Source organism: Musca domestica, unplaced genomic scaffold (genome assembly GCF_030504385.1).
Source record: "Musca domestica strain aabys unplaced genomic scaffold, Musca_domestica.polishedcontigs.V.1.1 3, whole genome shotgun sequence".
Taxonomy (NCBI): domain Eukaryota; kingdom Metazoa; phylum Arthropoda; class Insecta; order Diptera; family Muscidae; genus Musca; species Musca domestica.
Genome location: NW_026712299.1, coordinates 25,610,670 through 25,635,375, shown reverse-complemented (window position 1 = coordinate 25,635,375; position 24,706 = coordinate 25,610,670). Strand labels below are relative to the sequence as shown.

General features: G+C 35.9%; 1 protein-coding gene across 2 annotated transcripts in view; it reads left to right on the top strand.

The window, feature by feature from the left end:
* LOC101888093 (polypeptide N-acetylgalactosaminyltransferase 2) overlaps window positions 1-24,706 on the top strand; it is a 259,551-nt gene that overhangs the window by 4,792 nt on the left and 230,053 nt on the right. Inside the window, exon 1 of one of the 2 annotated variants that reach the window (XM_059124518.1) lies at window positions 2,828-3,479. The exons of the other annotated variant lie outside the window; for it this stretch is intronic. The gene's annotated coding sequence lies outside the window, so the exon portion shown is untranslated. Of the gene's footprint in view, window positions 1-2,827; window positions 3,480-24,706 lie in introns of those variants that run through there. 2 annotated transcript variants of the gene reach the window in all.

The window sequence follows — 24,706 nt, the reverse complement described above, 5'->3', positions numbered from 1 at the left end:
GAATGTAGCTATTATATTTGGGTCTATACGACGACATGAACCTGCGTAGGGAACATTTGACATAAGCCACTACAATATTAAAAAAGTCGGTTATAATGTCGATAAAATCAAATTACCGAATATTGGGAGGTACCGTTATATGGGGGCTCTACGAAGACGTGGACCTGCACAGACAATTTTCTGTCTTAGGCTGTAGAATCCATTTCGAACTTCAAATACCAAATTTGAAACAATTCCGGTGAATAATGTCGTTAAAATCATGAAAATACCGAATATCGGTAGGTACCGTTGTATTGGGGCTATACCAAAACGTGGACCTAAATGGCCCATTTTCAATACCAAAAGTCCTGCAGACATAACATACATTTGAGCAAAGTTTTATCTAGAGTGCTAGAGTGATTTCCACAGACGGACGGACGGATAGAATTTTATGCTGATCAAGAATATATATACTTTGTGGGGTCTAAAATGTGTATTTCGAGGTGTTACAAACGGAATGACAAACTTAATATACCCTCCATACTATGGTGGAGGGTATTAAAATATATATCGGAGCAGAGTTGCACAAAATGGAAGGAAACGTACGTCCTGAATTCACTCCATTTGGGCTGATATTGGCCATTATTTGCACAATAAACCTGAAATCGGATTGAGGATATATATATATAGGAGCTATATCTAAATCTTAGCCGTTCTCAATAAAATTTGGCAAAGTATTTCCGACCTTTATAAGATATATTGTACCAAACATCGTTGTTGTCGAATGCATATTACGAATGTGAGGAACTTAAACACAAAATCGGATGAAACATATATATGGGAGCTATATCTGAGCCTATATTCTCCACATACTTGCTTCTAGAGTGAATTCGGTCGGATGTACAAATATTCAGGAATTTTTAACAGATATTGGCCATTTGGTACACAATTAACCCGAGTCGGTGGAAGATATATAAAGGCACAGGTATTTCCGGGCTCTATGAGATATCGGGTACCAAAGATCATTGTTGTCTAATGCATGTTACGAATTTGAGGGACTTAAACACCCAATCGGACGAAACATATATATGGGAGATATAGCTATATCTCAACCGAATTTTACCAAATTTGTGCCGGTCAGATGTGTTAAAATTCAGGTAATTTAGATTGATATAACCTTTGGTGCACAATTAACCCGAAATTGGTGGAATATATATACATATATGGGAGGTATATCTAAAATTGAACCGATTCTCATCAATTTATAATTGTAGCATGTAGAGCAACAGCAGAATCAAATTTTGGTCCATTTTAACCCCTAAATAGTGTATTCTGACCCTAACCCCACCTCCATTTTCAATTTCGTGGAGATCGGGCAATAATTGCGACCTGTAGCTTGATTACAAATTAATATGGACAGGCGGACGGAAACACATAGCTTGATCGACTCAGCTCGGCGAGATAGGAAGATCCGTATATGGTTCCCTATGTCGGGGACCTATTTTTCGAGGTGTTACATAGTTCTTCGCCCAATCACATTTATAATACTCCCAACACATAGTGTTGTAGGGAATAAATATGGTGTTATGGCGGCCCACACCATTACCATGGCCGGCGCTTGAGTTCTGGTGGCCAACCGAAGGTGCACATTTTCAGCTGACCTCTTAGGCAAGTAAACACGATCATTTTGTTGTTTACAAACTGCTGGAAAACGAATGTTTTCTCATCGAAAAAAACCAAATTCGGCAGTTCACCACATTCGGCCAAACGAAGCAACTCTTTAGCTCTTTTGAGTCTATTGTCTTTCTGTTAAGGTATAAGTTCTTGCACTTTTTGGAATTTCAGTAGCTTTACCCCGAGCTCACTTTGCAATATTTGTGGAATATTGCGATATGTTCAGCTCATGAGCCATTTTTCGGCTAATGCGACGTGGGTTTCGATCAAGTCGCTTAAGTCGATAAATGCTGGAGTGCTCTAACGATGCTTTTGTACGCGTGTAAACAATATAAGAAGCTGTTACTGGAATAATTTTAACAGCTGTCGGACGAGTGGCTTAGAAATGACAGCAGTCTGAAGTTGGATGCAGTTTTTTCATCTCAAAATTCTCAAATTTCATCTTAATTTACCAATTCATGGACAGGCGAACGTATATTTATGAAAATTGCCTAAAAGAACTATGGGTCCATCTTGTTCCCTTCTGTAGTTTACAAACAAAAGCCCAAGGACATATACCCTGCGCCACAGTGGGGTGTACAATTAATTCTAGAACCTCTTCATCAGGCCTTCCAAAATTAATAGATTTTCTATTTTTAAAATAACCAACCCTTTTACTATTTTTGTTACAATTAGATCTTCCTCACCCCTTAATGCTACAAATTCATCAAAAAACGCCCTACTGCTATAATCAACAGCCAACCTGGTCTAATGGTGCTGTCCATTCGCACACAACTAATTATTGTTGGCACGTGTTCTGTCGGATGGACGACAAAACAGAAAAACAAGACAACGGTCGTCAGAAGCAAAAAAAAACATGACCACAAATGAAAACGAATGCCGTCAAACAACACTAAACTAATTGAATGTGATGTGGTTGGTCGTGTTTTTATTCGAAATATGTTGGAAACGAACATAACACAACATGTTGTCTGGTGTATGGCATGGCAATAGAAAACCGAAAATGGGGAGGGAATGAATAGTTGAGAGTGAGAGAAAATGAATTTGTTAGCATATTCAACTCTTATACTTTAAGGCAGCGCAGCATTTCTTCTGCATGTCATTGTTTATTGTTATTTTTGTTATGAATTTGTTTGGGGGGCTGCGGCTGCTGCCTCTATACAGCAACGTTGCTGAGAGGCAGCAAAACAAACCACACAGTAGGTATTCATTCGATACAAGTATCTATGAGTTCGTGCCAGCCATCCAGCTCTGCCACAGTTGGTATGGCGTTTTGAATCTCTTCAATGAATTTGAAGTCTACGTGACGCACGACGACAGAGCTGTAGCCTCATAACTGCTGCCTGCAACTGCAGCGCCGGATAAAACATTTGTAAACTTTGAAAATTTGGCTATTTGTGCGGTGGTATTGCTGTTGGACGTAACTAACATTTATAACGCGCTCCGAGTTCGGTTCGGGTTTTTATTATTATCGGGATTTGTCAGTAACGGTACGGTACGTCTTCATCGGTCATTGTTGTCATCGTAGTCGTCGTCTTCAATTAAATGTGGCTGGCGCGCGTGAATTTAATGTCAATCAATAGAGAGTCGGCTTCATAACACGGCGCGGCAATTCAAGTTGGTCGAGACAATACGTTCGAAAAAAAAAAAAACAAAACGAAAAAACCCAAAAAAATCGAAATTCGGTTAATTGATTTCAAAACAATTTTGAATGTCATTTCCTACTCTCTGTAGAAAAAAAAATTCAGTGTAACCGAACAAAAAAGGCAAACCGATAAATACCAAAATTGTATTGAAAGAAGAAAGAAAGCACAACAAAAAAAAAAGTATGTGATAAAATTAGAAATTATACGAAAAAAAGTCATCAGCTTATTTCAAAACAAAATGTACAGAATCATGTCACGTCTAATTATTTTTTTTGTTTTTTTTTTTTTTTCGAATACCGCCAAGTGTAACAGATAATGAAAATTTCATCCCGAATAAAATTGAAAAAAAAAAAAAAAGAATTCAACGTGAAATTTAATTGTTTCTGGTTTCCAAACACATTTATCTAATCTTATCATTTATAAAACAAAATATTGTTTACTATACGCAATACTAAAGAAAATTTGAAACAAAAAATCAGAGATAATACAGTCGACTCTGCATAATGGTGATTTGTGAAATTTTTATAATTTAAAGGGTGTTTAAATCGGCAGATAAATTGTGAAGTAAAAATTAAAAAAAAAATGAGAACTAAAATAAAGCTGCCAAAGAAAAAAATTCGGACGTTTGAAAACAATCGATTACATATACACGATTAATATGAAATGCAAAAGCACTAATAATTGCTCTGTTCCAGTTTCTGCAAGAACCTACTATTTTGGCAATTTTATTCGATATCATAACGGGAAATTCGGTTATCGTAGTAAAAACTTCTACATTCTTGCAGTTCTGAAACAGACCAAATAATATTGAGTGAACATGAAGTCATTTGATAAATGTTATTATAATGCCTATTAATGAAATAATTAAAAAACAGTATTTTAAGATTTTCAAAAGAGAAATATTGGGATTCTTTTCTGATTACACCGTGCGACAAAATTTAAAATTTACAAAAAAAAAACCCCATTCAATTATGAAATTTGAACTAAAAATAAATAAAATCGTATCAGTCGATTTTGCCGACAGATGTATACCCCCAGCCTTGAATTATGATTATTTAAATTATTGACCCTCCAATATTGACCAATTCGTATCTGACCTAAGACTGAAATAAATATTATATGTGGCAGATTTTTTACTATATCGACCAATATTGAGATATGTGCAAATTTTTGGAAAATGTGGAAATATACGTTAGGTAACGGATATAGCGGACCAAAGTATTCCATTTCCATACTTCATCTAATACAAATAAAACCAGTAAAGGGAGTCCTAAAGTCGGGCGGGTCCGATTCTATGATACCCTACACCACTTTGTTAATTTAGTTGAGCTCCACATAACAATTAAAAGTTTTTATGGGAGAATTCAATCATACACGCTATGATTATAATTATAAATTAAAGTTCAAAGGACTAAATACGCCGAAGCATTTGTATCTTTTAAATTCGGACTTGTATTGGACATTTGTTGCAAAATTAATTTAAAATCAGATAAAGATATATATGGGAGCTATATCCAAATCTGAACCGATCTCGATAAAATTTAGCAAAGGTATTTCTGAGTTGTATTTGATGTATTTCCAGAAATATTGTTGTTACAGAGTGCATATTACGGCTGCGGAGGACAAAAAATACAAATCGGATGAACAATTTATATGGGAGCTATAGCTATATCTGAACCGATTTCGATCAAATTTGGCATACTTATTTTTAGGCATAATTTGGTTGTATGTGCAAAATTCCATACTATTCGGGCAGATATTACAGGTTTGGTGCACAATAAAAGGCAAATCGGACGAAGATATATATGGGAGCTATATCTAAATTTTTACCGATTTTACCGATTTTACCGATGGACGGACGGACTGACATGCATAAATCAACTCAAAAAGTGATTCTATGCAGATCATCAAAAGGAACTATGGGTCTATCTCGTTTCCTTTTGCCTGCTACAAACAAATACACAAAGACATAATACCCTGACCACCTTGTGGTGTAGGGTATTAATATTGATATGTGCAATATTTGAAATTAGCTTTCTTTGAGTGTTTTGTTTTTCAAAGTCTTGAACCCTATGTGGGCGAGGTACCAATTTTCTGATCAGGATTTTTTTCTATTTTTGGTAAATTTGAACCCCTAAATATTTTGCGATCATCTCCAAAAGCAAGAGGCCTTTCTGTGTCTCCAAATTTAGACTCATCTATATAATTTGCTTGTCTACGATATTTGGCTATATTCGTCAACGAAATCAGCATAAAAACCAGAAGTTCGCCTTTTGTGTATTTCGTATATCGCCTGTAAATAATGTTGGCATTTTTCACACAAAAGTAGTGGCCCATTCTACCCGCTGTCCTAAACTCTAACTTCTTGCGAGATTTCGTGTCCTTTGGTTTATATTTGTGACCTTTATAACGGCTGCAAAATCAGGAACATTTTGAGTTGCTGGTCCATTTCAACCTCTAAATATATTGCGGACATCTTTGAAAACAATAGGCTTAGCTCTTCTGAGCCTAACCCTACCTTTGTGAAAAATTTCGTGAGGATCGAACGATAATTGCAATCTGTGTATAAATAATTGCAACCTGTGTCGAAAAGTACAAAAAAAAATTACGAAATATTCACTTCAATATTATAAGTCAAATTGAAAAAATCGCATGCGATAAAAAATATGAAAAAATAAAAAAATGTCACAAAATACTACAAAATCTATATTAACATCATTATTGGCATCTTTTTATGCGATTTTTTTTAGATTTTATGCTTTTATGCCAAAAAGGCATTCTAAATTGACAAAATTTGTCAAAATCGGTTCAGTCATTCTTGAGATATAAGCATTCTACCTAACATCCCCTTCCTTTGTATATATACATTGTAAATATTTCGCTATATATATCCAATATTTTTACCATCGGCATTACGTAATGGTCAGAATTGACCTGTTCGTCTATTTGTGATTTCGCCGATATTAAAAATATTCGCGGTTTAATGGAAAATTTGACTTTTATTTATCACAAATGCTATGGTCTATTTCATCCACTAAATATTACCCGATGACCATCAAAATTGGAAAGCTTCTGCCCAGCCCAAAGCTCTAGCCCCATGTTAACTTTCTCTTCGATTGGTCTATAATTGTGACCTGAAGGGCAACTGCAAAATCAGGAAATTTTTCAGTTTTTGGTCCATTTCAACCCCTAAATATTATGCGATCATCTCCAAAAGAAATAGGGTTCTATTCTTACTCTAGCCCCACCTCCATTCTAAATTTCGTGAAGATCGGGCCATAATTGCGACCTGTAGAGTGATTACAAATTAACATGGACAGACGGACGGACGGACATACATAGCTAGATCGACTCAGCTCGGCGAGATAGGAAGATCCATATATACTTTCCTATGTGGCAAGCCAATATTTCGTGGTGTTACATAATTTTTGGCCCAATCAAACTTATAATACCCCCAACACATAGTGTTGTGGGGTATAAAAATATTTTCCCAATATTTTTTTTTATCAAAATATATGCAAATAATTTCGTGATATATATTGGAAATGAAGATTTCTTGTTTGTTGTGACTTATAGTGCAATATGATGAAGAATATATCATCCTTCTTAACCGATATGTTAGAGGAGAGTTTTGAAGAAAGGACCAAAGAGGCCCCTTGGATGACAACCTTGATATTGAAAATATTTGACCACAATAACCCTTATATTTGTATCGATACTATTGCCGAAGGTACTATAACAAATGTAAAAGAGGGGGGAACTTGGCCCCGTATATTCAGGTTATTTTTCATGTCAACTTTCCAAACGCTGATAAATTTGTCTTCTATTTTTTTGCTGTATTTTCTGGTAATTATTTTTTTGTGTTGCACAGTGTAATTTAAGTTATTTAATAAATTCCATTCATAAAATTGCAAGAATTTAGATTTTACTGTAAGTTTGATCCTCTTATTGCTAGAAGCGAGATATAAGTAACGTTTCGCAAGAGAATAATATTTGTTCTTTAGGCTCCAAGTAACGTGAAAGCATAACGAATGTTTGTCTTCAAAGACAAAATTGAATTATCAAATCAATGTTTTGCTACAATTCCATGTAGAAATTTAAAGAATTTCACGTTGGTGAGATGAGTGTGTGTGTAACACAAAACATTCTTCTTAGGTATTGTCTCCTTGCTATCCATTTTAAAGTGGAATATAAACAAACAAAACATACATATTTTGACAATTGTTTGTTTATTTCTTACTTTTTTCGGAAATCTAATGGCAAACAAGAGCAATAAACAACAACAACAACGTGTATGAAAGAATGACTAGGAGCGGTATTGGTGATATCATATTCCGCATAAATACAGGGTGAGATAAAAAAATTGCAACAAAGTCAAACGCCATATTTTTAAAATGTTTATAACCTTCACCATACTATGGAGGGTATATTGAGTTTGTCATTCCGTTTGTAACACCTCGAAATATACATTTTGGACCCCATAAAGTATATAAATTCTTGATCAGCATAAAATTCTATATCGATCACTCAAGCTTCCGAACGAAATGAAGAAACTTGATAAAAATGTACTCAAATGTGTATTATGTCTGCGGACTTTTGGTATTGAAAATGGGCCATGTAGGTCCACATCTTCGTATAGCCCCCATATAACGGTACCTTCCGATATGCGGTATTTTGATGATTTTAGCGACATTATTTACCGGAATAGTTTCAAAATTGGTATTTGAAGTTCTTAATGAATACTACAGCCTATGACAGAAAATTGTATGTGCAGGTCCACGTCTTCGAATAGCCCCTATATAACGGTACCTCCCGATATTCGGTATTTTGATGATTTTAGCGACATTATTTACCGGAATTGTTTCAAATGTGGTATTTGAAGTTCGTAGTAGATACTACAGCCTATGCCAGGAAATTGTCTGTGCAGGCTTATAATAAAAGTTGAGTATGCAGGTCCACGTCGTCGTATAGACCCTAAAATACGGCTACATTCGGTTTTGTTAATATTTTAACAGAATTTTTAGTTGATTTTAATTTTTTAAAAATTGCCAAATTTGTACCAAATGGTGGAGGGTATTCAAAGTTCGGCCCGACCGAACTTACAGCTTTTTTACTTGTTTTTTTTTTAATTTTGTTGAATGGAAGCAAAAAATGTCTGAAATAGCATCAAATTGTAGAATAAGTTTAGATTTGTTCGAATTGGTCATCTTTTGCACGAATTATGGTCTTCAAACGGCCAATGAAACCGTAACATGCTGCCCGAATGTTGCTCTTCGGTATTTTGGTCAATTCCCGGCGAAGTGTTTGTTTGTGGTTATCGATGCTTTGGTATTTTTTAGTGCCAACCTTGCTTTCCAAAATACTCTAGACACAATAGTCCAACGGATTGGTATCCGGAGATTTTGGTGGCCATTGTGCGCTGCAAATGAAGCGAGGAATCTCATTTTGTAAACATTCTTGGGTACCGTGTGCTGAGTGCGATGGTGCTGAGTCCTGTTGGAATGTCCAAGGTCTGCGGCCAAAATGTTTGTGGGCCCAAGGCTCCAGAATGTTTTCGCGATAATATTCGGCATTTATTCTGACGCCACGGGCGATTTATACGAGCGGAGAGCGACTTTCGGCTGTTATGGCGGCCCACACCATTACCGGCGCTTGAGTTCTGGTGGCCAACCGAAGGTGTACATTTTCAGCCGACCTCTTTGGCAAGTAAACACGATCATTTTGTTTGTTTACTAACTGCTGGACAACGAATGTTTTCTCATCGGAGAAAACCAAATTCGGCTGTTCACCACTTTCGGCCAAGTGAAGCAACTCTTTAGCTATTTTCTTTCTGTTGCCGTGTAAGTTCTTTCACTTTTTGGAATTTCAATGGCTTTACCCCGAGCTCATTTTTCAATATTTGCCGAATGGAATATTCCGATATGTTCAGCTTACGAGCCATTTTTCGGCCACTGCGACACGGGTTTCGATCAAGTCGCTTCTTTACTCCTCGAACCATTTCTGCTGATGTTGCTGTATTCCTCCGTCCACTTCCTTGACGTCGGGCTACGCTACCAGTATCACGGTAACGAGCGATGGTATGAGACACAAAAGATTTATTCATATTTAAATGTTGGAGTGCTCTAACGATAGCCACTTCTGGTTTTCCAGAAAAATATAAAGAAATCACACTATCACGCTTGAATTCCATCACCAAATTGCTTTTGTACGTTTGTAAACAATATATGTAATGAGCTGTCAGTGGAATAATTTTAACAGCTGTCGGACGAGTGGCTTAGAAATGACAACAGTTGAAGTTGGTTGCAGTTTTTTCATCTCACCCTGTATAGCGAATATCCCGAGGCACATGTACAACATAAACAATGTTTTGCCAGCGGATTTAGAAACTGTTACGAATTCCAAATATCTAATTTGGAACAATTCCCTGGAAAAATGTGATTAAATTCATCAATATTTTATGTAGACTATACGAAAACTCATTTTCAATACCTCTATCCTAAACAAAATGAAAGCTTTGCTTAACATAATATGGGCTGTATATTGAATTTAACAGACAGATAGATAGACTTCATTAAATCGAATTACTACATCATTTAAATGTTTAACAAACGGAATGACAATTATATTCCCTCCATTCCTTTTCTGGGGGGCTACCGTTATATGGGTGCAATTTTGCCCAAGAGAACCCTTAAAATCTCTAAAAACAAGGACATAGCTTTATTTATTTTTATTCAACTTATTTGGTTGGAACTTTTTATAGGAAGCTTAAAAAATCGAAAATCCAATGGTAGTGTTTTATGGAGTTATAAAAATGCCCAATTGCATCTGAGTCCAGAAAACTTAAAAATATCAAAAATCGGGAGAAATAGTTATATGGGGCCTAAATCTAAAAGACCTATGCATTCCATTTTTAATATCAAATATGCTAAAGGTATAGGTATATAACAGAATTTTAAAATTTTACGTTTTTTTAAGATAACCGATTTCGCAGTAAGCCATGTTTTTTATACCGTCCACCTCACATAGTATGGATGGTATATAAAGTTCGTCATTCCGTTTGTAACTCATCGAAATAACAATTTTCTTATTATTCTTGATCATCGTAAAGTTCTAAAACGATTTAGCCCTGACCGTCCATCTGTATGACCGTCTGTTTCAATCACGTTACAGTCAAAACGAATTAAGATAGGAAGCTAAAATTTTGGACAGATCAGTCTTTTTCTGTCGGTATCCCCCGATATTCGTTATTTTTATGAGTTTAGCCAAATTTTTCATTGGAATTGTCTGAAAATCCGCAAAGGAGTTCTATTAGAGTACTTTACCCCTTGGAAGAGTATTTTCTATATAGTTCCACGATATCGTATAGCCCCCATAGAACGGAACATCCCTATATTCGGTATTTTGATGACTTTAGCTACAATTTTCAATGGAATTATCTAAAAATCCATACTAGAACTTCTTTTTAAGTACGTTACACCCTGGAAGAAATGTCTATATATAGGTCCACGATATCGTATAGACCACATACAACGATACCCCCTGATATTCGATATTTTGATTTTGATTTTAGGGACATTATTCAGCGGAGTTGTTTCAAATTTCGTATTTTGAATTCGTAATGGGTACTACAGCCTCTGACAGAAATTTGTCTACGCAGGTGGTTCAGGTCTTCGGATAGGCCCCATATATCAATACCTCCCAATATTCGGTATTTTCACGATTTTAGGTACAATATTTAGCGGAAGTGTTTCAAATTTCGTATTTGAAGTTCGTGATGGGAACTACAACCTATGACGGAAAATTGTCTATGCAGGTCCACGTCTTTGTATAGCTCCCATACAACGATACCTCCCTTTGTTCGGTATTTTGATCATATTAGCGGCTTTATTCACCGGATTTTTTTCAAATTTCCTATCTGAGTTCGGAATCGTTACCACGGTCTATAACAAAAACTTATATTTGCAGGACCACGTCTTCGTATAGCTCTCATATGAAAGTTTTCATTTGAGCGGCATTTTTTGACGGATTTTTTTTGAAAATTTTAATGGTTTCTGGCGTTAAGTTAAGATTTAGACTTTCTGGGAAGTATAGTAGAATTTTATGACAATAAAAATTTTGTAAAACGTTATGACTTGCTACGAATACCCAATTTGTGACAAAATGTCTTCGATATCGGCTCAGATCTAGATTTCGCTCCTATATAAATTTACCTCTAATTTGATATATACGATGCACTAATTATGTTCAGATCATTCAGTTTGATTGAATTTTGGATCATTCAATCAAGTTTCTACCAGAATAATATCTGCCAAGTATGAACCAAATCGATTGAGAAATAACTACGTTCAGATTTAGATATAGCTCTCTATATTAGATCCATCCGATTTTGAAATTTTAAACCGCTCTACGGCCGTTATATACGTTATACACGTTTCATATAAAAACTAATTGTTTTGTCCTTTCCTTACTGGTAATTCTTTTATTTATTTCCTTTTTGTAAAAAAAAATATGATTCAAAATTCTCATTCGTTGAAGAAATTAAACGTAAATACTAAAAATTCTAAAGTTTGGTCTTTCTCCCATGAATTTCCCAAACTTTTTCAACTTCCCTCGTTTGAATATATTATAATTCTATATAATAATATCGCAAAAAAATACAACAAAACTTCGTTGTATCTGTATAACAAATATTGTTGTATATCCACTAATAACGGGTATGTCATGCCCTCCCCGAAACTCTCTTGATTCCCAACCAGAGTCAATAAATATTCATTAAATAGTCTGTCGGCTGTGAAGAGATTTTTGTTTATTTTTGTTCTTCTTCGATAAACAAACAATTGACAGCATCATCGAAACTGGACTGCAGTGAGTACATTTTTTGGGAGGAATGGAAACACGAGAAAGAAAAGAAACAAAGAAAAAAAAAACAATTGAAAGTGTTATTCCCCAGGCATATATCTGGCGGGTAATAATTTACACTTCATTTGTTGTTACGTATGGGGGGTGGGGAAAAATATTCAAATTTTTAGTTCCGTTCTAATGTTTTGCTCTAGTTCCGATTAACAAGAAATTTGAAATGTGGGAGGTAAATTTACGGGAATAAAAGAAGAGCTAGTGGCGCCCAAATGATTAGTATTTGTGAAATGTGGGGTATTGATGAAATACGTGTGTATATTGAAGGGAAACGTGTATTTATTAATGGAATGCGTGTGTATATTTGTATATTCTGGCCAAGCATTTCAAGTTTTTATACCCTACATCCCATTGTAAGGTAAGAGTATTATATCTTTGTGCATTGTTTGTAACATGGAAGGAAGGAATAGACGCATAGTTACTTTTGAGGATCTCCATAGAATCACTTTCTTAGTCGATTTATGCATGTCAATCCGTCCGACCGCCCATGTATTCTTGTGAACAAAATGCAGGTCGCATTTATTATCAGATTGACAAGGAATTTTTCTAACAATATTAACTACGAATATTAACATGAACGAACCCAACTGAAATTGGTTATAATCGGATCAGATTTAGATATAGCTCCCAAATGGCTAATATCAGTCCAAATTACCTGTATTTCCGTACATCCCACCGAATTCAGTCTAGAAGCAAGTAAATCAAATTCGGTTTTAAGTCCCTCACATGCGTAATATGCACAGAAGAATGATATTTGGTACCGGACATAAGATACTGCTCGAAAATACCTCTGTCAAATTTTATCAAAATCGGTTCAGATTTTAATATAGGTCCTATATATATCTTCAAACAATTTCGGGTTAATTGTGTACCAAATGGCCAATATTTGTCCAAAAGTCCTGAATTTTGATACATCCGCTCGAATTCAGTCTTGAAACAAGTACATCGAATTTGTGTGATTTCTTATATTTGGCTGCAAAACCACAAGTGTCTATCGTTAGAGCACTCCAACATTTAAATGTTAAAACAAATCTTTTGTGTCTCGTACCATCGCTCGTTAACGTCTGGCAGCGTAGCCAGACGTTAAGAAAGTGGACGGAAGAAAACAGCAATATCAGCAGAATTGGTTCGAATAGTAAAGAAGCGACTTGATCGAAACCTGCGTCGCAATGGCCGTAAAATGACTCGTGAGCTGAACATATCGCAATATTATATTCGGCAAATATTGAAAAATTAGCTCGGGTTAAAGTCTTTGATATTCCAAAAAGTGCAGCAACTTATACCGCATCGGAAAGAAAATAGACTCAAAAAGAGCTAAAGAGTTGCTTCGCTTGGCCGAAAGTGGTGAACTGCCGAATTTGGTTTTCTCCGATGAGAAAAAATTCGTTGTCCAGCAGTTTGTAAACAAACAAAATGATCGTGTTTACTTGCCAAAGAGGTCAGCTGAAAATGTGCACCTTCGGTTGGCCACCAGAACTCAAGCGCCGGCCATGGTGATGGTGTGGGCCGCCATAACAGCCGATGATCGCTCTCCGCTCGTATTAATCGACCGTGGCATCAAAATAAATGACTTACATTATCGCGAAAATATTCTGGAGGGTGTATTAAAGCCTTGGGCAAGCAAACATTTTCGCCGCAGCCCTTGGACATTCCAACAGGACTCAGCACCATCGCACTCAGCACGCGCCATTTAAGAATGGTTACAAAATGAGGTTCCTCGCTTCATTTTCAGCGCATAATGGCCACCAAAATCTCCGGATACCTATCCGTTGAACTATTGTGTCTGGAGTATTTTAGAAAGCAAGGTTGGCACTAAAAACTACCAAAGTGTCGATCATCTCAAGCAAGCGCTTCGCCGGGAATGGGCCAAAATACTCAAAGTATTATTCGGGCAGCGTGTGACTGTTTCATTGGCAGTTTGAAGGCCATAATTCGTGCCAAAGATTACCAATTTGAGCAAATTTAAACTTATTCTAATATTTGATGCTATTTCCGACATTTTTTGGGGTTTGAATTTGTTGTAGTTTTTTATCTCACCCTGAAGCCATATATTTCATCCTATGTGGTGTTTAAGTCACTCACATTCGTAATATGCATTCGACAGCTTCCAGATATCTTATAAAGCTCGGAAATACCTTGGTCAAATTTTATCGAGAACAGCTAAGATTTAGATATAGCTCCCATACATATATGTAGTGCATTTCGGTTCGGTTTGGTTTTTAAATTCTGATCTTTAGGAAAATATAAATCGAGGCCCATTGTAGCCTCTTTAATTATTATTAATGTTTTTAATAATCTACAAAATGTGCCCTTAAAGCCATCACATACTATGCTCATTACATACATATTCGAATGCAAATGCACGAATTAATTTAGTGTAAAATTATGATACATTTATGATACATTTATTTGTCGTTGCCAAATAGTTTATGCCAATTACCCCTCCGATCCCAGTGACCCCCCCTCATATCGTTAACACACAAACAATATGAATTTTTAGACATGTTGGCATTTATTTGTGTGTATGTGCATACATATTGTTGACATGTTATTGGGCTGTGTGTGTGTGTGCCCAGCACAGCTTTCAAGAGATATTAGAATCCGCACAGCAACAACAACAAACTATGTACATATGTACCTCGCTACAGTTTATGACCTTAGTTTATTTGTTTTAATTACAGAATAGTAGAGTAAAACAATAAAACAAACAAAAAATATTATTGTCAACACGATAGATGTTATCATCTTCCACGTTTAAATGGAACATCCTTATCTGAATCGGAATGTATGAATGTGTGTGTGAGTGAGTTTATCTGCACAATTACACATCAATATTTTGTTTGTTACAAGTCACGGTTTATGGACCATTTGCTGCGGAACCATAATGGCAAATGATAAATTAGATGGGATAGAGATTTATTTTAGTCGACTTTATGTTCGCCAGTGAAACAGATGGTCTGTTTTCGAAAAATTCTAAGGCGATCTAATTTTCTTTGTTTGTTGTAGTTAAGGCAGAGAAGTATACAAAGACCAAGTTAAAACCAAATCCATTGGGAAAATATGGCAATAACTACAATCAGGGGTATCAGAATTATGCTTCTTGATAAGTTCTGCCTAGCAACGTTATTACATAATAAGAACTTGAGGAACCAATATTGGAAAATACGATTAAAACGTAAAAAATGTTTAAAATCGGGATTAACCTTTTTATATATACAAACCAGTAAAGAAAGTCTTAAAGTCGGGCGGGGCCGACTTTATGATACCCTACACCACTTTGCAAATTTAGTAGAGCTGCGCATAACAATTAAAAGTTTTTTATTGGAGAATGCAATCATACAGGCTATGATTATAATTATAATTTAAAATTCAAAGGACTAAATATGCCGAAGCATTTGTATCTTTTAAATTCGGACTTGTATTGCCCATTTGGTGCACAATTAATTTGAAATCGGATAAAAATATATATGGGATCGGAACCGATCTCGATAAAATTTGGCTAACATATTTCTGAGCTGTATTTGATATATTTCCCTGAATATCGTTGTTACGGATGAACAGTATATATGGGAGCTATAGCTATATCTGAACCGATCTTCAGCAAATTTGACATACTAGCTTCTAGACTCAATTCGGTCGTAAATGCCAAATTTCATCCAATTTGGGCAAATATTAGACGAAGTTATATATGGGAGCTATATCCAAATCTGAACCGATTTCGATCAAATTTGGCATACCTATTTTCAGGTCCAATCTGATTGTACGTGCAAAATTCCATACTATTCGGACTCATATTACACACCAAATTTCATCCAATTTGGGCAAATATTAGACGAAGTTATATATGGGAGCTATACCCAAATCTGAACCGATTTCGATCAAATTTGGCATACCTCTTTTCAGGTCCAATCTGATTGTACGTGCAAAATTCCATACTATTCGGACTCATATTACACGTTTGGTGCACAATAAAAGGCAAATCGGACGAAGATATATATGGGAGCTATATCTAAATTTTGACCGATTATCTCCAATTTCAATAGGGTCCTTGGGCCAAACAAATGATTTGTACAAAATTTCATCTGGATAGGGCAATAAATGCGAACTGTACTTTGTTTACAAAAATACATGGACAGACGGACGGACAGACAGACGGACGGACATTATATGGGGACTATATCAAAACCACGTCCAATGTTGAAAATTTTTGACGCATTCATTTGCTACCCTATCCCGAACATGAATGTTAAATTTAAGCAAAATCGATGGAAATAATATAGGAAACCCCTTCAAGGAATTGAAGTCGGACTTTACCAAAAAATGGACCTACATGTTTCATTCTTAAAATCAATAATTTTTAAGCCAATCTAAATTTATGTTATGTTGAAAGGGTCCTCCAAATATTTTTCTTTCAAAAATCGAGTGTAAATATACCTATGTAGTACGTAGCGCCGTCCTGTTGGTACCAAATGTTGCCAATATTCTCTTCTTCAATTTTTCGTTCAACATCTTTTGATAGCATAACGGACGCTCCCTCCTCATTTTCTACAATAATGCTTCTGGATTAAAATCAGCACCAAACAGTAAGAAAATTTCTTTTGCTAATTCTGAAAATTTCTAAAGCTTAAAATATTAAAAAGAAACTATCCGCCCCATGACTACTGAGGGCGTATATATTATTCGATACGATCAAGAAGTGCCTCATCCAAATAACGGTTTTAGACCCTAGGTATCTTTGTACCAAATCCGTTTCAGGACATTTTAAAGCCGTTCTAGCGATGTCCGTCCGAACTTGATACATTATAATATTATTATCAAACTTAGTTCGGAGATGGTCAACATAGGTCCACTCCTTCTGGTACTTCACCCACAAAATTTCAATATTTTCAAAGAAAATAATTTCCTGCGCCGATTTTACTGCAACTTTGCCAATCTTAATATTTGCATCGGTGCTAGGTCAGGTGCGAAAATGGACAACATCGGTTCACTCCATCAAGTACCTCTCCCACAAAGGGTCAAAATTTTGACTTTTATAAAATTTAATCTAAGTGTTCGATTTTCTTCAATTTACACACATCACAATATTTTTTATTAACCCAAGGACTGGTGTGAAGGTGGAACAATTTTATTAACCCAAGGTCTTGTATGAAGGTGGAATGTATTAACACTCCTTCTGATACCTTCCCCACAAAGGGTCAAAATTTTGAATATCTATAAAGCTCATAAAACGCGAAATTAACATCCGATTCCATTCAGACTTGGCACGTCTCAATATTTCTATCAATACAAGATCTGTTATAAAGATAGTTGAGATCGGACCATTCCTTCTGGTACCGGCCCCACAAGGGTCAAAGTTTTGAATAACCAAAACTATTTTAAAATCCGAAATATGCTTCCGCTTCTCTTCATGTTTTACAGATCCCATTATTTCTACTAACAGAAGATCTTATGTGAGGATGGGGTATAACGGTCCACTCCTTCTGGTACCTCCCACACAAGGGGTTAAATAATTACATATTTTATATAACGTGATGTAGGAGTCCGATTGCCTCCAAATCACACAAATCACAATATTTTTAATAACTCAAGGTCTGGTATGAAGATGGAATATATCGGTTAACTCCCTCTGGTATCTCACCTACTAAGGGTCAACATTATGAGCATCCATGAAGCTCATAAAACGCAAAATTAAGATCCGATTCCATTTAGACTTGATAAATCTTTATATTTCCATCAACACAAGATGTGTTATAAAGGTGGTAGAGATCCGACTATTTCTTCTGGTATCTCCCCCACAAAGGGTCAAAGTTTTGAATAACCAAAACGATTACACACATCAGAATATTTTTATTAATCCAAGGTCTGGTGTGAAGATGGGAAATATATTTATATAAATATATAATATCCACTGTAACTGGCACCTTCCCCACAAAGGTCAACATTTTAAGTATCCATGAAGCTCATAAAACGCGAAAATAACGCCCGCTTCCATTCAGATTTGAAACATCTCAATATTTCCATCGACACAGGATCTGTTATAAAGATGGTACATATCGCACCATTTCTTCTGGTACCTCCCCTATATAGGGTTCAAGATCTAAATATTTCTCTAAATCTAAATATTTCTCTTAACCAGAAATCTGATATGAATATGTAATTTATCGAAATTTATGATTTCGCATAAAATTGGATATAAATGTTCGATTTCCTTCAAATTTTGCAAATATCAATATATTTATCTGTATTAGATGAAGCATGAACTTCGGTCGACTATATCTAGTACGTCACGGACATTTCCAAAAATTTGCACATATCTCATATAAAGTACAGAAAGTAGACGATATAGTCCAAATCTGTCACGTTGTAATATTTATAGTAGTCTTAAGTCAGATACGAATTGGTCAATATTGACCAACTGCCACCTCCCCCATAAAGAGTCAACAGTTGGAATAATCATAAGTCAAGGCTGGGGGTATACATCTTGTTCTGCCTAGAAAGTAAATGGACCCAATATTGTTACGACTCTGAAAAAATCACCTTGCACATCCTTTGCAGAACTTCTCTGACCAATTCCGTTGCATAGTGTGGTTCATAGAATAAATATTTATTTTTCATAAAATCTCTCCACTTTAAAACACTTGACTACTGCAACGGTTGCAGTGGCATTTATTTTTGTTTAGTCTTATCAGCTAAGGAAGGTAAACTATTTCTAAAGAGCTAGAGTCGGAGTGTGTAAAATCAAATCTTATCAAATAAATGAAGTTGAAGTACTTTGGCTGTGACGCGATTTTAATGTCAAATCATAAACAATGCGATTGTTAGAATGCTTTGACATTCTTTAATTTTAAAGATTAAGCTATACGCTGCAAAATTGACAGATTCGATAGCAAATTGTTAGCCTATCTGGTATTGCTGCCATGGGACTTATATTCTGCAGGTTGTCAATTTTTATACCCTACACCGACATAGTGGTAAGGGTATTGTGACTTTGAGCATTTGTTTGTAACATGGAGAAGGAAGCGAGATCATCCCATAGTAACTTTTGATTTCTGAGTAGATTTATGCATGTCTGTCCGTCCGTCCGTCCGTCTGTCCATGTATTTTTGTGGACTAAATGCAGGTCGCATTTACTATCCGATTGAGATATAATTTTCAAAATATTTTTTGTGTGGCCTAAGGACGAACTCTATTGAAATTGGTGAGAATTGATTCAAAATTGGATGTAGCTCCAATATATATCTTCAACCGATTTCGGGTTAATTGTGCATCAAATGACCAATATCAGTCCAAATTATTTTGGGACATCCGACCGAATTCAGTCTAGAAGCAAGTACATCAAATTTGGTGAAAATCGGTTTAGATATATCCATAGCTCCCATATATATGTTTCATCCGATTTGGGGTTTTAATCCCTCACTTTCGTAATATGCACTCTACAACAACGGTAATGTATATCAGATATCGTATAGAGCTCAGGAATATCTCTGACAAATTTAATTGAGATCGGTTTAAATTTGGATAAGGCTCCCATATATACATCTTCAATCGATTTCGGGTTATTTGTGCACCAAATTGCTAATATCAGTCCAAATGACCTGAATTTGGGCACATCCGACCGAATTCAGCCTAGAAGCAAGTACATCAAATTTGGTGAAAATCGGTTCAGATATACAGGGTTGCCCATATTCGACGGACCCATCTGGCAACGCCATAACATTTGACAGAGATGTCACATCGCTTAATGACATACCGCGTTTGAAGCGTCAGTCCAAGCAGATTTTTACCATGAACCAATACACACCACGCGAGCCAATGTTGAGAGATCCCCAAGAACATCCCAAAAACGCCGTTCTCAGCAGTTGGACATGGTTAGGTCCACTTTACAACGGATTATTCGCATTGATTTGCATTTGTTCCCGTACAAAATTCAATTGACGCAAAGAATGTTGCCTGTGGACAAGCCTCGTCGATTGGAATGGGCCCAAAGAGTCATCGAAATGGCCGAAGATGACGAGCAATTTTGGAACAAAATTATCATGTCCGATGAAGCCCATTTCACATTGAATGAGACCGTAAATAAGCAAAATTGCCGTTTGTACGCCACTGAAAATCCTCAGGAGATGCAAGAAGTTCCTCTTCATGACGAAAAAGTCACAGTTTGGTGCGGCGTAGTGCGAAAACGGTCATTGGGCCGTTCGCCCGATTTGACGCCACCTGACTTCTTCTTGTGGGGATATTTGAAGTCAAATGTTTACGTTAACAAGCCAAGGACCGTAGAAGAACTCAAGGAAAACATTCGTGAAGAAATAGCCGCTATTCCGGCCGAAATGTTGGCAAAAACGATGGAAAATGCAGCAAAAAGGGCACAATACGTCATCAACGCCAGAGGCGGCCATTTGAGAGATATCATAGTCAAAAATTGATGTAAACAAATCTACTTGGAACAAATTAAATGATTAACATTGCCAACCGCCAAATATTTATTTTTTCTTTGATTAAAAAAAAAAAAAAAAAAAAAAAAAAAAATTGGTCCGTCGAATATGGGCAACCCTATAGCTATAACTTCCATATATATGTTTCATCCGATTTTCTGTTTAGTCCTTCACATTTGTAATATGCATTCGACAACAATGACATTAGGTACCAGACATCTTATAGAGATTTGGATATGGCTCCCATATATATCCTTAATCCAAAAAAAGGTTAATAGTCGGTATGATCTACTTCACATAAATTCCCAATGTAAATTCTTTTGTTACGGGAGCTCTACTAAATATGCATAGTGGTGTAGGGTATCATATAGTCGGCACCGCCCGACTGTTAAACTGTAAATCTACAATTATTTTTGATTATTTCTAAAATTTTTCACTCAATCTAATGTCTCATATATTTGAAATTTTTATTTTTAGTCCGTCTTTTTCATCAACAACAACAACAACACAAAGCACTCCTTCGAGTGTTGTGTATAAATAGTAACATTTAAACATTTGAAGTGGTGTTTTTCAAATCGAAAACTTTTCACTTTCGTGTAGTGCTTTTTTAATAACACAATTCAGAGATAAGAACCCGTAAAACAGTAAACAGACATTCACAGGCAGAATGCCATAGACGAAAAATAGTACGAAAGGGTACAAAAGGGTACTCAAGCAATGCATCGACAACATTACAAAACAAACAACGAAAAATGCAACAGAAAGGGGAACCACAAAAATTGCTGCTCATTTCAATAAGGAAGTGAAGGTTATAGCATTTTGGGGGGGGGGGTTAATATTTTCACAACAATTAACAGAAATATGAGCAACACAAACAAATGAGTTAATAAAATGAAATGAGAGAGTGGGAGAGAGAGAGGATGAAACTTTTGTAAATATTTTCTGTTAATTATATTTCTCGGTATTTAATAACAACCCAAAATTGCTGCCGTTGTAATTCAAGCTTGTTTTTCTCGTCGGCAACGAGATTCTTCCTTTCCCTCTGTTGTTTTGGGGAAAAAGTATAATTTTCATGTGAATTCAATCATGTGTTTCGTTTGGCATAACCTTAAGGGGGTTTAACTTTAATGAAGCATACTTTCAGGAACAATATCAGAAACGTGTATGCGTTTCCATGTAAATTGAAAAATATGTTCCGATGAGAGTGTGTGTAGGTGGTGCACGTGTGTGTGTGTTTTAGTCTCTTTGCAATTTATTAAGAATATTACTTACTAATGATGATGAAATATGATATAAATTAAGATACAACATGTATGTAATTCAATCATGCATACAAACATACAAACATATGTTTTATACATATATCAAAGTAGAAACATTGAGCCAAAAATTTAATTACTAGTAAAAGGTATGAAATAATCAAATTTGAACCTTCAAGGAAGTGTGTATAAAGACATTGGATACATAGTGGGAATGCTTAAAAATCATGTCCAAGGATAATTTGGTTTCTACATAACAAAAACTTAAAATACCAAAAATTTGGCAAAGTAAAATGGAAACAAGTTAAAAAGTATCAGTCGGTATTGCCGACAGATATATACCCTCAGCCTACGTTAGATTATTTAAATATATTTTGGCTAGTGTTACGATTATTCAAAGGTTTGACCCTCTATGCAGCAGATTCCGAATGAATGGGTCAATATTGTCCATTTCGTATCGGACCCAAAAATATGATATAAATATTGCGATGTTCCTGGTATGGATTATATCGACTTACACCTTAGGCATAGCAATTAGTAAAGAAGTGCTAAATTGTTTCGAAAGTTATGACAGATAAAATTATTGAAAATTGTGACACTGAAGGTGTGACCTGAAGGTGTTCGAAGATATATATAAACTTCACGACAAATCTTGTGTTAGCAAACATTTTTGTATGGTTGAAATTTGCAGAGAGTTGGATGCTTATTTCGCTTTATTTGAGCGTTTTGTTTTTCAAAATCTTGAACCCTATGTATGGGGGAGGTACCAGAAGAAGTGGTTCGATCTATACGATCTTTTTAACAGATAGAAATATTCAGATGTGACAAGTCTAAATGGAATCGGATGTTAATTTGGCGTTTTATGAGCCACATGGGCATTCAATATTTCGACATTTTGTGGGGGAGGTACCAGAAGAAGTGGATCGATATATTCCATCTTAGCACCAGATCTTGGGTTTATAGAAGTTGATGTGTGAAATTTTAAGAAGTTTGGATCCTTACATCACTTTTTATAAGAGTTATAATTATTCAAAATTTTGACCCTTTGTGGTACCTGATGGAGTGGACCGATATTGTCCATTTTCGCACCTGACCTAGCACTTAAGCAAATATTACGAAATTTGAGCACAATCTGATCATCCTTTCTCTTTCTGTGCAGAAAATATATTTTTTGCAAATTTCGACCTTTTGTGGGGGAGGTACTTGATGGAGTGAACCGATATTGGCCATTTTTGCACCTGACCTTGGGCTGTTGCAAATATTAGGTTTTGCAAAGATGAGGCAAAATCGGATAATCCTTTCTCTTTCTGTGCAGAAAATATATATTTTTTTTTGGAAAATTTCGACCTTTTGTGGGGGAGGTACCAGAAGGAGTGGACCGATGTATTCCACCTTCACACCAGACCTTTGGTTAATAAAAATATTGGGATGTGTGAAATTTGAAGACCATCGGACTCTTACTTCACATTTTATAAGAGTTGTTATTATTCAAAATGTTGACCCTTTGTGGGGGAGGTACTTGATAGAGTGGACCGGTATTGTCCATTTTCGCACTTGACCTAGCACTGAGAAAAATATTAGGGTTCGCAAAGTTGGAGCAAAATCGGATCATCATTTCTCTTTCTGTGCAGAAAATATATTTTTGGAAAATTTCGACGTTTTGTGGGGGAGGTACCAGAAGAAGAGGTATTTTGACAAAAATATTACGATGTACAAAGTTTGGACCAAATCGGGTACTTCCTTCGAGAGTTATCGTGCGCACCAGCCAGACAGACAGACTGACGGACGGACGGACATCGCTAGATCGACTCCAAATGTCCTGAAACGGATTTGGTCCAAAGAGACCTAGGGTCTAAAACCGTTACTTCGACTAGGCACGTTTTGACCGTATCAAATGATATATACCCTCTGTAGCCATATGGCTGAGGGTATAAAAATTACGAAAATGTAAAAATAAACTTGAAATATGGGTATATCCTTGTCCACACCAATGGTTCTTGAACTAATTCAAAGCTCTCTATAAGTTTCCAAAACTCTATTTTAAATGTTGCGAAATACAGGGTTGCCCATATTCGTCGGACTTTTGGGCCCTCTGGGCCCATTCTAATCGACAAGGCTTGTCCGCAGGCAATATTCTTTGCGTCAATTGAATTTTGTAATTTTTGAATATTCTGGAGGGTGTATTAAAGCCTTAGGCACGCAAACACTTTGGCCGCAGACCTTGGACATTCTAACAGGACTCAGCAACATCGCACTCAGCATGCGCCACTCAAGAATGGTGGTTACAAAATGAGGTTCCTCGCTTCATTTCTAGCGTACAATGGCCGCCAACATTTCCGAATACCAATCCGTTGGACTGGACTAATGTGTATGGAGTATTTGGGAAAGCAAGGTTGGCACTAAAAAATACCAAAGATTACCTCAAGCAAGCTCTTCGCCGGAAATGGGCCAAAATATCACAGAGCAACATTCGGGCAGTGTGTGACGGTTTCATTGGCCGTTTGAAGGCCATAATTCGTGTCAAAGGTCACATATTCGAACAAATCTAAATTTATTCTAAAATTTGATGCTATTTTCGACATTTTTGCTTTCATTCATTAATATATAAAAAAATATAAAAAGTATGACGTTTGACTTTTTGACCCATTGTGGGGACTTGCCACCAGTAGTCTCATCTATTCCATCTTCACACTAGATTTTGCGTTGATAGAAATATTTAAGTTTAAAAGGATTGGATGCTAATTTTCCTTTGTGGGGGTGGTACCAATAAAAGTGATCCGATCTATACCATATTCATACCATA